The following is an 18,099-nucleotide window of genomic DNA, read 5'->3' as shown; positions in this document are numbered from 1 at the left end:
AGGAAAGGTGAATAAAGAAAGAAGTGTGCGAATATAGGCAACATACGAGACATGTGGATAAAAATGTTAGGAATCGCATTTTGCGAAATCAAACTAGAAGAATTCACACTTGGATTCATTTCATCTGTGAGAAACATATGAGATGGTTGTTTCATGTGGGTAAGTATGTTAGGAACCGCAATGCATATAAATGGGATTAAAAAAATAATGGAATATGTCAACAATACTAGTAAAGTGGTACACATATACCTTATGAAAATTGGCATTATACGCAAAATATAAATTACGTAGACTTTGCTAAAAAATGAAGCAAGCTTCCATACTAAAGGAATGGATGAATTGAGATGTTGCCCAAGCTCAAGTAGGGGTGTGTTCATATCTTAATGGAAGGTTCTTCATGTTACCTCGCAGACAAAAATATTGGAAGTCCACCAAATACTTATTGATTTTTGATAATTTGTTTTTGTGCAAATGACCAAAGAACGGTTTTATTAAGGGCATGTACAGTGGTTGATAAGGCAGTCTTATCTTAAGCCTTGAATATAATTTAGAGATGACAATAAAAACATATCTATAATGGGTCATCTCTTAGTCTGATCAATAACTAGTTATTTTTAAAAACGTGATGAGACATATGGTGCTAAGAGATCATCTCTTAAATAAGAGAAGACAAGCCTTTTTTAATGGTTTCTCTCTCCTCTACCTCAATGTTTATCCTACGTGGTACTCCTAACATAGGACCATTGTACATGCCCTAAGGTAGAGGCAAAGATCTAACTCAGGTTGTCGGGCCCACTGCTGGTGAGGCTAGTAAGCAACTCGGTGTCTGGTTTTTACTGGCAAAAGATCTGTCTTACAAGAACAAGATATTATGTTAGGAATTGGTGCAACATGTTTTCCCCTTTCAATTTCTTACTCTATCCACTCGCATACTAGATCTTTTTTCACCGGTTTATTGATTTTATAATAACATGGTTGTAGTCATGCTAGTTGCTACAAAGGTTGGGGGTAATGAAGTTCCTAGTTTCTAAAGAAACACATAAGTTAGCTTTTACATGGTGGCTAGGGTTATGCGGTGGTCAACACTTGATATCACGGCTCGTCAACATGAATATAACAAAAAGAAAGAAAGGAAGAGAAGGCAACTATTGTACAGAGATGTGATAACAAGAACTACACATACACATAGATGGTAAAAGCTACTGAACACATGAATACTTTGTTTTGCGGGAAAAACAAGCAATTATAAGAAGAAGCAGGAGGAGGAGGAGGGAAGGAAGGAGGAAATACAACAATCCTACGGAGAGAAGGAGGAGGAGGAGGAGGAGGAGGAGGAGGAGGAGGAGGAAGGAAGGAAGGAAGGAAGGAGGAAATACAACAATCCTACGGAGATGTGAAAAATGTGTGATCTCTTGAATGTTACCAAACAAAAGGGATTAATCAGGATGTTGTTGCTGCGGTAAATGTTTATCCAAACAAATCAAGGAAACATAATTATAAGAACATCTTTATCCAAGAAATACGACTAATATTTACACATATTGCTAAATATATTTGTATTTGTAAGGGTTTATACCTTCATTTTTTTCACGTCAACTTTGTCTTCGTCTCTCCAAGGAGCTTTAAGTTATGATTTAGGATTCAGTAGATCCTAGGAGTCAAAATAAGTGTTTTGATGGGTTAGCGTTGGATAGGAGAGGTAGCGAGAGAGACACCAAGAGGGGTCATGAGGAAAGCGCGATGGTGGCAATGACTATATGTGGGAAATTTTATCTTGGGAGGCAACGAATCCAAACCTAACGATGAACCAAGGGAGATGATGGCGATGGAAAATAGACGATGAGCAGGCAAGGAAGGACGAGGTGAAGTGTGGTGTTCGTGCTGCTCTTGGATTTAGAGGCCACAATTTATGAGGGCAGATCTTGCATGGTTGTACTAACACAAAGGGTAAGAAAAACTTGGCGATGGGGAGGACGCGAGCGTTGGGGGAGGGGAGAGCGATTCTCTAGGGTTAGAGATTCATGATTGGCTTATATAGAGAATTTGTGGAGTGAATTGGGAAAATCACGGTCCATGACTCGATTTATATATGGAAACAAAGAACCAACGGTTATCAAATATGTGTGTTCATATCTAAGGGGAAATGTTCTAAAATGTACATGTACACCTAGAGATTACTCACATGATGCTTCTAGGAGATCGGTTGATGGATTATTAGTTTACAAAAATGTTGTTAGTGTTGGAAATATGCCCTAGAGGCAATAATAAAATGGTTATTATTATATTTCCTTGTTCATGATAATTGTCTATTGTTCATGCTATAATTGTGTTATCCAGAAATCGTAATGCATGTGTGAATACATAGACCACAACACGTCCCTAGTGAGCCTCTAGTTGACTAGCTCGTTGATCAAAAGATAGTCATGGTTTCCTGACTATGGACATTAGATGTCATTGATAACGGGATCACATCATTAGGAGAATGATGTGATGGACAAGACCCAATCCTAAGCATAGCTCAAAGATCGTGTAGTTCGTTTGCTATAGCTTTTCCGAATGTCAAGTATCATTTCCTTAGACCATGAGATTGTGCAACTCCCGGATACCGTAGGAGTACTTTGGGTGTGCCAAATGTCACAACGTAACTGGGTGACTATAAAGGTGCACTACGGGTATCTCCGAAAGTGTCTGTTGGGTTGGCACGAATTGAGACTGGGATTTGTCACTCCGTATGACGGAGAGGTATCTCTGGGCCCACTCGGTAATGCATCATCATAATGAGCTCAATGTGACCAAGTGGTTGATCATGAGATCATGCATTACGGTATGAGTAAAGTGACTTGCCGATAACGAGATTGAACGAGGTATTGGGATACCGACGATCGAGCCTCGGGCAAGTAATGTACCGATTGACAACGGGAATTGTATACGGGATTGATTGAATCCTCGACATCGTGGTTCATCCGATGAGATCATCGAGGGGCATGTGGGAGCCAACATGGGTATCCAGATCCCACTGTTGGTTATTGACTGGAGAGTCGTCTCGGTCATGTCTGGATGTCTCCCGAACCCGTAGGGTCTACACACTTAAGGTTCGGTGACACTAGCGTTGTTGAGATATTAGTATGCGGTAACCCGAAAGTTATTCGGAGTCCCGGATGAGATCCCGGACGTCACGAGGAGTTCCGGAATGGTCCGGAGGTGAAGAATTATATATAGGAAGTCCACTTTCGGCCATCGGGAATGTTTCGGGGGTCACCGGTATTGTACCGGGACCACCAGAAGGGTCCCGGGGGTCCACCGGGTGGGGCCACCTATCTCGGAGGGCCCCATGGGCTGAAGTGGGAGGGGAACCAGCCCCTGATGGGCTGGTGCGCCCCCTTGGGCCTCCCCCTGTGCCTAGGGTTGGAAACCCTAGGGGTGGGGGCGCCCCAGTTGGCTTGGGGGGCAAGCCACCCCCCTTGGCCGCCGCCCCCCTTGGAGATTGGATCTCCTAGGGCCGGCGCCCCCCCTAGGGGTCCTATATATAGTGGGGGGGAGGGAGGGCAGCCGCACCCTAGCCCCTGGCGCCTCCCTCTCCCTCCCGTGACACCTCTCCCTCTCGCTAAGCTTGGCGAAGCCCTGCCGAGATCGTCGTTGCTTCCACCACCACGCCGTTGTGCTGCTGGATCTCCATCAACCTCTCCTTTCCCCTTGCTGTATCAAGACAAGAGACTACAAGGGTATCGTCCGTTCGGCACTAGGTCATCGGTGATTTGGATCACGACGAGTGCGACTCCATCAACCCCGTTCTCTTGAACGCTTCCGCTCGCGATCTACAAGGGTATGTAGATGCACTCCCCTCTCCCTCGTTGCTAGATGACTCCATAGATTGATCTTGGTGATGCGTAGAAACTTTTAAAATTCTACTACGTTCCCCAACAGTGGCATCATGAGCTAGGTCTATGTGTAGTTTCTATGCACGAGTAGAACACAAAGCAGTTGTGGGTGTCGATATTGTCAATTTACTTGCCGTTACTAGTCTTATCTTGATTCGGCGGCATCGTGGGATGAAGCGGCCCGGACCGACCTTACACGTACGCTTATGTGAGACTGGTTCCACCGACTGACATGCACTAGTTGCATAAGGTGGCTAGCGGGTGTCTGTCTCTCCCACTTTAGTCGGATCAGATTCGATGAAAAGGGTCCTTATGAAGGGTAAATATAAATTGGCATATCACGTTGTGGTTTTGGCGTAGGTAAGAAACGTTCTTGCTAGAAACCTATAGCAGCCACGTAAAAACTTGCAACAACAATTAGAGGACATCTAACTTGTTTTTGCAGCATGTGCCGTGTGATGTGATATGGCCAACAGGATGTGATGAATGATATATGTGATGTATGAGATTGATCATGTTCTTGTAATAGGAATCACGACTTGCATGTCGATGAGTATGACAACCGGTAGGAGCCATAGGAGTTGTCTTAATTTATTAATGACCTGCGTGTCAACATATAATGTCATGTAATTACTTTACTTTATTGCTAAACTGTTAGCCATAGTTGTAGAAGTAATAGATGATGAGACAACTTCATGAAGACACGATGATGGAGATCATGATGATGGAGATCATGGTGTCATGCCGGTGACGACGATGATCATGGCGCCCCGAAGATGGAGATCAAAAGGAGCAAATGATATTGGCCATATCATGTTACTATTTGATTGCATGTGATGTTTATCATGTTTTACATCTTATTTTCTTAGAACGACGGTAGCTTAAATAAGATGATCCCTAGTAATAATTTCAAGAAAGTGTTCCCGCTAACTATGCACCGTTGCGAAGGTTCGTTGTTTCGAAGCACCACGTGATGATCGGGTGTGATAGATTCTAACGTTCGAATACAACGGGTGTAAGCCAGATTTACACACGCAATACACTTAGGTTGACTTGACGAGCCTAGCATGTACAGACATGGCCTCAGAACACGGAAGACCGAAAGGTCAAGCATGAGTCGTATAGAAGATACGATCAACATGAAGATGTTCACCGATGTTGACTAGTTTGTCTGACGTGATGATCGGACACGGCCTAGTTGACTCGGATCATGTTTCACTTAGAAGACTAGAGGGATGTCTATCTGAGTGGGAGTTCATTGAATAATTTGATTAGATGAACTTAATTATCATGAACTTAGTCTAAAATCTTTACATTATGTCTTGTAGATCAAATGGCCCACGCTAATGTTGCCCTCAACTTCAACGTGTTCCCAGAGAAAACCAAGCTGAAAGATGATGGCAGCAACTATACGGACTGGGTCCGGAACCCGAGGATCATCCTCATAGCTGCCAAGAAAGATTATGTCCTAGAAGCACCGCTAGGTGACGCACCCATCCCGGAGAACCAAGACGTTACGAACGCTTGGCAGTCACGTGCTGATGATTACTCCCTCGTTCAGTGCGGCATGCTTTACAACTTAGAACCGGGGCTCCAAAAGCGTTTTGAGCAACACGGAGCATATGAGATATTCAAAGAGCTGAAAATGGTTTTCCAAGCTCATGTCCGGGTCGAGAGATATGAAGTCTCCGACAAGTTCTTCAGTTGTAAGATGGAGGAAAATAATTCTGTCAGTGAGCACATACTCAAAATGTCTGGGTTGCATAACCGCTTGACTCAGCTGGGAGTTAATCTCCCGGATGACGCGGTCATTGACAGAATACTTCAGTCGCTTCCACCGAGCTACAAGAGCTTTGTGATGAACTTCAATATGAAGGGGATGGAAAAGACCATTCCTGAAGTATATTCAATGCTGAAATTAGCAGAGGTGGAGGTCAAAAAGGAACATCAAGTGTTGATGGTGAATAAAACCACTAAGTTTAAGAAAGGCAAGGGTAAGAAGAACGTCAAGAAGGACGGCAAGGGGGTTGCCGCGCCCGGTAACCAAGCTGCCAGGAAGAAGCCAAAGAATGGACCCAAGCCCGACACTGAGTGTTTTTATTGCAAGGGAAGTGGTCACTGGAAGCGGAACTGCCCCAAATACTTAGCGGACAAGAAGGCCGGCAATACTAAAGGTATATGTGATATACATGTAATTGATGTGTACCTTACCAGTACTCGTAGTAGCTCCTGGGTATTTGATACCAGTGCAGTTGCTCACATTTGTAACTCAAAGCAAGAGCTGCAGAATAAGCGGAGACTGGCGAAGGACGAGGTGATGATGCGCGTCGGGAATGGTTCCATGGTCGATGTGATCGCCGTCGGCACGCTACCTCTACATTTACATACGGGATTAGTTTTAAACCTCAATGATTGTTATTTAGTGCCAGCTTTGAGCATGAACATTGTATCAGGATCTCGTTTAATTCGAGATGGCTACTCATTTAAATCCGAGAATAATGGTTGTTCTATTTATATGAGAGATATGTTTTATGGTCATGCCCCGCTGGTGAATGGTTTATTCTTAATGAATCTCGAGCGTAATGTTACACATATTCATAGTGTGAATACCAAAAGATGTAAGGTTGATAATGATAGTCCCACATACTTGTGGCACTGCCGCCTTGGTCACATAGGTGTTAAACGCAAGAAGAAGCTCCATGCAGATGGACTTTTGGAGTCTCTTGATTACGAATCATTTGACACGTGCGAACCATGTCTCATGGGTAAAATGACCAAGACTCCGTTCTCAGGAACAATGGAGCGAGCAACCAACTTATTGGAAATCATACATACTGATGTGTGCGGTCCAATGAGTATTGAGGCTCGTGGTGGCTATCGTTATGTTCTCACCCTCACGGATGACTTGAGTAGATATGGGTATGTCTACTTAATGAAACACAAGTCTGAGACCTTTGAAAAGTTCAAGGAATTTCAGAGTGAGGTTGAGAATCAACGTGACAGGAAAATCAAGTTCTTGCGATCAGATCATGGGGGGAGAATACTTGAGTCACGAATTTGGCACACACTTAAGGAAATGTGGAATAGTTTCACAACTCACGCCGCCTGGAACACCTCAGAGTAATGGTGTGTCCGAACATCGTAATCACACTCTATTGGATATGGTGCGATCTATGATGTCTCTTACCGATCTACCACTGTCATTTTGGGGCTATGCTTTAGAGACTGCCGCATTCACTTTAAATAGGGCTCCGTCGAAATCCGTTGAGACGACACCGTATGAATTATGGTTTGGGAAGAAACCTAAGCTGTCGTTTCTAAAAGTTTGGGGATGCGATGCTTATGTCAAGAAACTTCAACCTGAAAAGCTCGAACCCAAGTCAGAAAAGTGCGTCTTCATAGGATACCTTAAAGAAACTATTGGGTATACCTTCTACCTCAGATCCGAAGGAAAGATCTTTGTTGCCAAGAATGGATCCTTTCTAGAGAAAGAGTTTCTCTCGAAAGAAGTAAGTGGGAGGAAAGTAGAACTTGATGAAGTATTGCCTCTTGAACCGGAAAGTGGCGCAACTCAAGAAAATGTTCCTGAGGTGCCTGCACCGACTAGAGAGGAAGTTAATGATGATGATCATGAAACTTCAGATCAAGTTGCTACTGAACTTCGTAGGTCCACAAGGACAGGTTCTGCACTAGAGTGGTACGGCAACCCTGTCTTGGAAATCATGCTGTTAGACAATGGTGAACCTTCGAACTATGAGGAAGCGATGGAGGGCCCAAATTTCGACAAATGGCTGGAAGCCATGAAATCCGAGATAGGATCCATGTACAAAAACGAAGTATGGACATTGACTGACTTGCCTAATGATCGGCGAGCCATAGAAAATAAATGGACCTTTAAGAAGAAGACAGACGCGGATGGTAATGTAACCATCTATAAAGCTCGGCTTGTCGCTAAGGGTTATCAACAAGTTCAAGGGGTTGACTACGATGAGACTTTCTCACCCGTAGCGAAGCTGAAGTCCGTATGAATCATGTTAGCAATTGCCGCATTCTATGATTATGAGATATGGCAAATGGACGTCAAAACGGCATTCTTTAATGGTTTCCTTAAGGAAGAATTGTATATGATGCAGCCAAAAGGTTTTGTCGATCCTAAGAATGCTGACAAGGTGTGCAAGCTCCAACGCTCGATCTATGGGCTGGTGCAAGCATCTCGGAGTTAGAACATTCGTTTTGATGAGATGATCAAAGCGTTTGGGTTTACGCAGACTTATGGAGAAGCCTGCATTTACAAGAAAGTGAGTGGGAGCTCTGTAGCATTTCTCATATTGTATGTAGATGACATACTGTTGATGGGAAATGATATAGAATTCTTGGAAAACATAAAGGCCTACTTGAAAAAGTGTTTTTCAATGAAGGATCTTGGAGAAGCTGCTTACATATTAGGCATCAAGATCTATAGAGATAGATCGAGACGCCTCATTGGTCTTTCAGAGAGTACGTACCTTGACAAGCTATTGAAGAAGTTCAGTATGGATCAGTCAAAGAAGGGGTTCTTGCCTGTGTTGCAAGGTACGAGATTGAGCACGGCTCAATGCCCGACCACGGCAGAAGATAGAGAAAAGATGAGTGTCGTCCCCTATGCCTCGGCCATAGGGTCTATCTTGTATGCTATGCTGTGTACCAGACCTGATGTAAACCTTGCCTTAAGTTTGGTAGGAAGGTACCAAAGTAATCCCGGCATGGAACACTGGACAGCGGTCAAGAATATCCTGAAGTACCTGAAGAGGACTAAGGATATGTTTCTCGTTTATGGAGGTGACGAAGAGCTCGTCGTAAAGGGTTACGTCGATGCTAGCTTCGACACAAATCTGGATGACTCTAAGTCACAAACCGGATACGTGTATATTTTGAATGGTGGGGCAGTAAGCTGGTGCAATTGCAAGCAAAGTGTTGTGGCGGGATCTACATGTGAAGCGGAGTACATGGCAGCCTCGGAGGCAGCACAAGAAGCAATCTAGGTGAAGGAGTTCATTACCGACCTAGGAGTCATTCCCAATGCGTCGGGCCCGATGACTCTCTTCTGTGACAACACTGGAGCTATTACCCATGCCAAGGAGCCCAGATTTCACAGGAAGACCAGGCATATCAAGCGTCGCTTCAATTCCATTCGTGGAAGTGTTCAAAATGGAGACGTAGATATTGGTAAAGTACGTACGGACCTGAATGTAGAAGATCCGTTGACTAAACCTCTTCCTAGAGTAAAACATGATCAACACCAGAACTCTATGGGTGTTCGATTCATCACAATGTAACTAGACTATTGACTCTAGTGCAAGTGGGAGATTGTTGGAAATATGCCCTAGAGGCAATAATAAAATAGTGATTATTATATTTCCTTGTTCATGTTAATTGTCTATTGTTCATGCTATAATTGTGTTATCCGGAAATCGTAATACATGTGTGAATACATAGACCACAACACGTCCCTAGTGAGCCTCTAGTTGACTAGATCGTTGATCAAAAGATAGTCATGGTTTCCTGACTATGGACATTAGATGTCATTGATAACGGGATCACATCATTAGGAGAATGATGTGATGGACAAGACCCAATCCTAAGCATATCTCAAAGATCGTGTAGTTCGTTTGCTATAGCTTTTCCGAATGTCAAGTATCATTTCCTTAGACCATGAGATTGTGCAACTCCCAGATGTCGTAGGAGTGCTTTGGGTGTGCCAAATGTCACAACGTAACTGGGTGACTATAAAGGTGCACTACGGGTATCTCCGAAAGTGTCTGTTGGGTTGGCGCGAATCGAGACTGGGATTTGTCACTCCGTATGACGGAGAGGTATCTCTGGGCCCACTCGATAATGCATCATCATAATGAGCTCAATGTGACCAAGTGGTTGATCATGGGATCATGCATTATGGTACGAGTAAAGTGACTTGCCGATAACGAGATTGAACGAGGTATTGGGATACCGACGATCGAGTCTCGGGCAAGTAACGTACCGATTGACAAAGGGAATTGTATACGGGATTGATTGAATCCTCGACATCGTGGTTCATCCGATGAGATCATCGAGGAGCATGTGGGAGCCAACATGGGTATCCAGATCCCGCTATTGGTTATTGACCGGAGAGTCATCTCGGTCATGTCTGCGTGTCTCCCGAACCCGTAGGGTCTACACACTTAAGGTTCGATGATGCTAGGGTTGTTGAGATATTAGTATGCGGTAACCCGAAAGTTGTTCGGAGTCCCGGATGAGATCCCGGACGTCACGAGGAGTTCCAGAATGGTCCGGGGGTGAAGAATTATATATAGGAAGTCCAGTTTCAGCCATCGGGAAAGTTTCGGGTGTCACCGGTATTGTACCTGGACCACCGGAAGGGTCCCAAGGGTCCACCGGGTGGGGCCACCTGTCCCGGAGGGCCCCATGGGCTGAAGTGGGAGGGGAACCAGCCCCTGATGGGCTGGTGCGCCCCCCTTGGGCCTCCCCTGCGCCTAGGGTTGGAAACCCTAGGGGTGGGGGGCGCCCCACTTGGCTTGGGGGGCAAGCCACCCCCCTTGGCCGCCGCCCCCCTTGGAGATTGGATCTCCTAGGGCCGGCGCCCCCCCTAGGGGTCCTATATATAGTGGGGGGAGGGAGGGCAGCCGCACCCTAGCCCCTGGCGCCTCCCTCTCCCTCCCGTGACACCTCTCCCTCTCGCTAAGCTTGGCGAAGCCCTGCCGAGATCGCTGTTGCTTCCATCACCACGCCGTCGTGCTGCTGGATCTCCATCAATCTCTCCTTTACCCTTGCTGGATCAAGACGGAGGAGACGTCTTCCCAACCGTACGTGTGTTGAACGCGGAGGTGTCGTCCGTTCGGCACTAGGTCATCGGTGATTTGGATCACGACGAGTGCGACTCCATCAACCCCGTTCTCTTGAACGCTTCCGCTCGCGATCTACAAGGGTATGTAGATGCACTCCCCTCTCCCTCGTTGCTAGATGACTCCATAGATTGATCTTGGTGATGCGTAGAAAATTTTAAAATTCTGCTACGTTCCCCAACAGTTAGGGGGGTAGGCGACTACAAAATTTTAGCTTTTATTTGCAATAGGTGAATGTGGATGAAGTTAGTTATGCACATGTGCAAATACATGATACAAACCTGTATGACAGGATAACGCTAGGTACATTAGATGCGCAAGTAAACAAAGCTAGCAATAATTTACAAAAGAAATGGTGGAGGCAGAGATAACCACAAGTCAGAGACGAATGATTTATCCCAAGTTCACACTCTTGGGGGAGTTATAATCTATGGTGGAGATTCATGGCGAAGACCAAGTACCACCAACAACACAAAGTCTCGCCTTCTTCTCTGTTGAGATTCCCACACAAAGTAGGAGCTCAAATCTCCAGTGGTAAACCTCGAGGTAGCCCCCAAATCTTCGCAAACTTCTGTGGATATCAATCCACAACTTGGAATACTTAAACACGTGTGTCTAAACAAGCTTTCATGCTAAAAGAATGGATGAATTGAGATGTTGCAGTAGCTCAAGTAGTGGTCCACTCATATCTTAATGAAAGGTTTTCTATGTTACCTCGCAAGCAAAAAAAATTGAAAATCCACCAAATAGTTTTTGATCTCTGATAATTTATTTTTGTGAAAATGATCAAAGGACGGTCTATCAAGGTAGAGTTGAAGATCTAACTCAGGTTATCGATCTCACCATTGATGAAGCAAGTGAGACCCTCGGTGTCTTCTTTTTATTGCAAAACATTGATCTTACAAGAAACATATATTATGTTAGGACTTGGCACATCCCATTTGCCCTTTTCAATTTCTTGCTCTCTATTCACTCAAATACTCGATCTTTTCTTCCTGTTTTATTGGTTTTATAATAATATGGTTGCGCGCATCCTAGTTACTACAAAGGTTGGGGTTAATGAAGTTTGAATTTTCTAAAGGAACACATATGTCAGCTCTTACATAGCGGCTAGGGTTATGTGGTGGTACACACTCGACATCATGTCTCGTCAATCGGACAACTCTTCCTCGTCAATGTGACTATAACAAACAGAAAGAAGGAAGGGAGGAAAAGAAACTATTGGACGAAGATGTGATAATAAGATCTACACATACATATAGACAGTAAAAGCTAGTGAACACGTGAATAGTTTGTTTTGTGGGAAAAGCAAGTGACTACAACAAGAAGAAAGAAGAAGGAAGGAAACACTACTACCCTATAGAGATGTGAAAAATGTGTGATCTCTCGAATCATACCAAACAAAAGGGATTGGTTTTGATGTTGCAGCGATAAATTTTCATCCAAAAAAATCCAGGGAATACAATTATATGGACATCTTTATTCGCAAACTCAAATTGATGGGATGACTATACGACTAATATATAAACATATTGCTTAATATATTTTGTATTTGTAAGATTGTATACCTTCATTTTCTTCACAACAACTTTGTCTTCATATCCACGGAGCTTTTTTTAGGGGCAAGCGTAAAAGTTTGATTTAGGACCCAACAGCTTCTAGGGTTCAAAATAAGGGTCTTGATGGCTTAACATTGAGTAGGAGAGATAGCGAGAGAGACACCAAGAGGGTTCATGAGGAAAGCCTGGTGGTTGCAATGATAATAGGTGGTGAATTTTATCATGGGCGACGAGGAATCCAAACCTAACGATGAAGGTTACAAATAGAACGACGACGAGCAGGCAAGGAAGGATGAGATGAAGTCTGGTGTCATTGCCGCTCTTCGTTTTAGATCCCACAATTTAGGAGGGGATATCTCGTGTGGTTGTACTAACATCAAGGGTAACAACAACATGGCGGCGGGGAGGATGTGCGCATAGGGTGTGGGGATGGGGAGTATCTAGGGTTAGGGATTCATGTTTGGCTTATATAGAGCACTGGTGGAGTGAATGGGGAAAATCAATGGTCCATAACTCAATTGATATGGCAACAAATATCAAACAATTATCAAATAGGCATGTTCATATTTTAGAGGAAAGGGTCTAAAATGTACATGTACACTTGGCGATAACTGAGATGAATGCTTCTAAGAGATCGCTCAATAAATTATTAGTTTGCAACACATGTTGTTAACTGAATGATCTAAGATGTCGAATCAAGGGGGGGGGGGGTGAATAGGCGGCTACAAAGTTTATCTTTTATTTCAAATTCAGGGGAATGTGGGTGAAATTAGATCTATAAATGTGCAACTATGTGATACAACCTATATGATAGGATAAAGATAGCAACACAAGATACATATATAAACAAAGCTAGAAATAATTTACGAAAGTAAAGGTGAAGGAAGAGATAACCACAAGTCAGAGACGAAGGATTTATCCCAATTTCATACTATTGTGGGAGTTCTATTCTCCGTTGGAGAGGCGTGGCAAACTTCAAGTACCCCCAACAACACAATGTCTTGCTTTCTTCTCTTTTGAGCTTCCCACACAAAGTAGGAGCTCAAACCTGAGGTAGCCTCCAAATCTTCACAAACTTATTTGGTCCAAAACTTGGATTCTTCCATAAGTATTCTAAATGTCTAGGAGTCCTCACAACTCCAAGAATAACAAGATCAATGCTACTTGTGAGCTGCGTTTGGGATTTTCTCCAAAAAGGGAGGTGAGATGCAGTACAGTAGAGATAAGTATTTCCCTCAATGAGAACCAAGATTTATCGAACCAATAGGAGAATCACGCAAAGCCTCGTGAACATCGCCCACTGATACATCTCCAACGTATCTATAATTTTTTATTGTTCCCTGATATTATAGTATCAATCCTAGATGTTTTATATGCAATTGTATATCATTTTTTAGGACTAACCTATTAACCTAGTGCCCGGTGCCAGTTGTTGATTTTTGCTTGTTTTGGATTTTCAGGAAATCAGTACCAAACAGAGTCCAAACTCTATGAAACTTTTTGATGGTTTTTTCTGGACCAAGAGACCCCAGAAGGTTCGGGAGAAGACCAGATGAGCCACAAGGGAGCGACAAGCTCACCAGGCATGCCCCTGGGCTTGTTGGCTGCTACCTCTTGAGCTTGCATTGGTTTTTCCCTTGAAGAGGAAAGGGTGATGCAGCAAAGTAGAGTGAGTATTTCCCTCAGCTTTTGAGAACCAAGGTATCAATCGAGTAGGAGACAATGCAACAAGCCACTGAATACCTCCATAAACAAACAACAACCTTGCACCCAATGCGATAAAGGGGTTGTCAATCCCTTGACAGTTATTTGCAACGTGAGATTTGATAGAGATGGATAAACGGTAAAGTAATATTTTTGGTTTATAGATTGGAAACTAAAAGATTGCAAAAAAAGTAAATCAGAAACTAAAATTATAGATCGGAAACTTATATGATGGAAAATAGACCCGGGGTCCATAGGTTTCACTAGAGGCTTCTCTCAAGATAGAAATTATTACGGTGGGTGAACAAATTACTGTCGAGCAATTGATAGAAAAGTGCAAAGTTATGACGATATCTAAGGCAATGATCATGAATATAGGCATCACGTCCGTGTCAAGTAGACCGAAACGATTCTGCATCTACTACTATTACTCCACACATCGACCGCTATCCAGCATGCATCTAGAGTATTAAGTTCATAAAGAACAGAGTAACGCCTTAAGCAAGATGACAAGAACGGAGTAACGCCTTAGTTTTTGGGGTATTTGAGAATATATAGGAGGAAGATCTAGGTCAGGGGGTCACCGAGGCGCCCACAAGGTCGGGGGGGGGGACGCCCTCGACCCTTGTGGCTGCCTTGTGGCTCTTCTAACTTGCACTCCAAGTCTCCCGTCTGTCTTCTGGTACAAGAAAAATCATCGCGAAAGTTTTATTCCGTTTGGACTCAGTTTGGTATTCCTTTTCTGCGTAACTCTAAAACAAGGGAAAACCAGAAACTGGCACTGGGCTCTAGGTTAATAGGTTAGTCCCAAAAATCATATAAAATAGCATATTAATGCATATAAAACATCCAAAACAGATAATATAATAGCATGGAACAATCAAAAATTATAGATACGTTGGAGACGTATCATGGGCCCCTCATGGCACATCTTGACCTAATCCCGCCTCTATAAAGTCTCAAATATTCACAATACATCAGAGAGCCACCGAAACACTTTTTCTACCCCCGTAAGTTTTTGTTCTTCCGAGATCCCATCTGGAGGCCTTCTCCGGTACTCTGCCGGAGGGGGAATGGATCACGGAGGACTTCTACATCATCCTTGTTGCCCTTCTGATGATGCGTGAGTAGTTCACCACATATCTACGGGTCCATAGCTAGTAGCTAGATGAGTTCTTCTCTCTCTATGATCTTCAATACAATGTTCTCCTCGATATTCTTGGACTTCTATTTGATGTAATATTATTTTGCAGTGTGTTTGTTGGGATTCGATGAATTGTGGATTTATGATCAGATTATTCATGAATATTAATTGAGTCTTCTCTAAATTCTTTTATGCATTATTGTTATAGCATTGTATTACTCTTCGATCTATCTGTTGGTTTGGTCAACTAGATTGATTTTTCTTGCAATGAGAGATGTGCTTTGTGATGGGTTCAATCTTGCGGTGCTCAATCCCAGTGACAGAAAGGGACATGACACGTATTCGTATTGTTGCCATTAAGGATAAAAAGATGGGGTCTATTCATATTTTGGGGTTTACTTTCTCTAGATCATGTCATCTTGCTTAAGGCATTACTCCGTTTTTATAACTTAATACCCTTGATGCATGCTAGATAGTGCTCGATGGATGGAGTAATAGTAGTAGATGCAGGCAGGAGTTAGTATACTTGTCTCGGACGTGATGCCTATATACATGATCATTACCATGAATATCATCATAACTATGCGATTTTCTATCAATTGCTCAACAGTAATTTCTTCACCCACCGTATGCTTTGTGTTCGAGAGAGAAGCCTCTAGTGAAAACTATGGCCCCAGGGTGCTTTTATCATATATAAAATCCAAAAATACTTTGCTGCAATTTTATTTAGCAATTTAATTTATCTATCTACCACTATTAGATCCAATCCATGCAAATAACCGCCGAGGGGATTGACAACCCCCTTGTTCGCGTTGGGTGCAAGTATTTGCTTTTCTGTGTATAGGTGCTGCTAACAAGGTTCTGTGAGATTCTCCTACTGGATTGATAACCTAGGTTCTTAACTGAGGGAAATACTTATCTCTACTATACTGCATCATCTTCTCCTGGTCAAGGAAATCTCAACGCAGCTCACAAGTAGCTGGGAGAATTTCTGGCACCATTGCCAGGGAGACATCACCAAAACCTATCAAGTACCTTTGCATAAACTATCATCTACCTGCTCTTACTTTTATTTGCCTTTCCAGTTGCCAGTTGCCTCTCGTTTTCATCTCCCCCACTTCTAAAACAATTTTACAAAAACACAAAAATATTTTTATTTTCCTTGTTTTCTTGCTTCGTCGCTATGTCTCGAGAACATTACTATGATAATTCTCACCATAAAAGTTTGGCAGAAATTGAGAATACCACTAAGAATTTTATATTTATACAACATGAACACAACAAATTCTTTGTTGAATAAGTTAAAGAACACTCTACTTTCTTGGATGCTATTGGTAAGAAACATGATGAAGTTAATAAAGAAGTTGCCAATCTTCAATCTCAGCTTGCTCATACAGAAAATCTGTTAGGAAAAATCTCCGATAAGCAGACTACACTAGTGAATAAAATGGCTGCTAAACCGGAGTTGTTTTCGCACAATAATCATGATGAAGAGATTAAAATGATTGGTCTCTCATCCATTGAGGGAGTCCTGGATTAGGGGGTGTCCGGATGGCCGGACTATACCTTCGGCCGGACTCCTGGACTATGAAGATACAAGATTGAAGACTTCGTCCCGTGTTCGGAAGGGACTTTCCTTGGCGTGGAAGGCAAGCTTGGCGATACGGATATGTAGATCTCCTACCATTGTAACCGACTCTGTGTAACCCTAGCCCTCTCCGATGTCTATATAAACCGGAGAGTTTTAGTCCGTAGGACGAAGAACAATCATACCATAGGCTAGCTTCTAGGGTTTAGCCTCTCTGATCTCGTGGTAGATCTACTCTTGTACTACTCATATCATCAATATTAATCAAGCAGGACGTAGGGTTTTACCTCCATCAAGAGGGCCCGAACCTGGGTAAAACATCGTGTCCCCTGCGTCCTGTTACCATCCGACCTAGACGCACAGTTCGGGACCCCCTACCCGAGATCCGCCGGTTTTGACACCGACATTGGTGCTTACATTGAGAGTTCCTCTGTGTCGTCGCTTTTAGGCCCGATGGCTTCTCCGATCATCAACAGCGATGCAATCCAGGATGAGACTTTTCTCCCCGGACAGATCTTCGTATTCGGCGGCTTTGCACTGCGGGCCAATTCACTTGGTCATCTAGAGCAGATCGAAAGCTACGCCCCTGGCCATTAGGTCAGATTTGGAAGTTTGAACTACACGGCCGACATCCGCGGAGACTTGATCTTCGACGGATTCGAGCCACAGCCGAGCGTGCCACACTGTCACGATGGGCATGATTTAGCTCTACCGCCGAACAGTGCCCTGGAGGCCGCACCTGTGTCCGCTTAGACCCCTAGCTCGGAGCCGATCACACCAACCGAGGATGGGTGGTTAGACACTGCCTCGGGGGCTGCAATCTCTACGGTGATCGAGCCAAACACCAGCCCTATTCTCTGCGAAGCCCGTGACTCCAAGGAGCCGGAATCCTCTCCGGACTCCGAGCCCTCTGCGCCCCGACCGATCGAACCCGATTGGGCGCCGATCATGGAGTTCACCGCCGCGGACATCTTTCAGCACTCGCCCTTCGGCGATATTCTGAATTCACTAAAGTCTCTCTCTTTGTCAGGAGAGCCCTGGCCGGACTATGGTTGGCAAGGTTGGGATGCAGATGATGAGGAAATTCAAAGCCCACCCACCACCCACTTCGTAGCCACTGTCGATGATTTAACTGACATGCTCGACTTCGACTCCGAAGACATCGATGGTATGGACGCCGATGCAGGAGACAATCAAGAACCAGCGCCTATAGGGCACTAGAAAGCCACCTCATCATATGATATATACATGGTGGACACCCCAAAAGAAGGCAATGGCGATGGAACAACGGAGGATGACCCCTCCAAGAAGCAGCCTAAGTGCCGGCGTCAGCGGCGCCGCTCTAAAT

Source organism: Triticum dicoccoides, chromosome 2A, assembly GCF_002162155.2.
Source record: "Triticum dicoccoides isolate Atlit2015 ecotype Zavitan chromosome 2A, WEW_v2.0, whole genome shotgun sequence".
NCBI lineage: Eukaryota > Viridiplantae > Streptophyta > Magnoliopsida > Poales > Poaceae > Triticum > Triticum dicoccoides.
Note: the sequence above shows the minus strand (reverse complement) of the source record.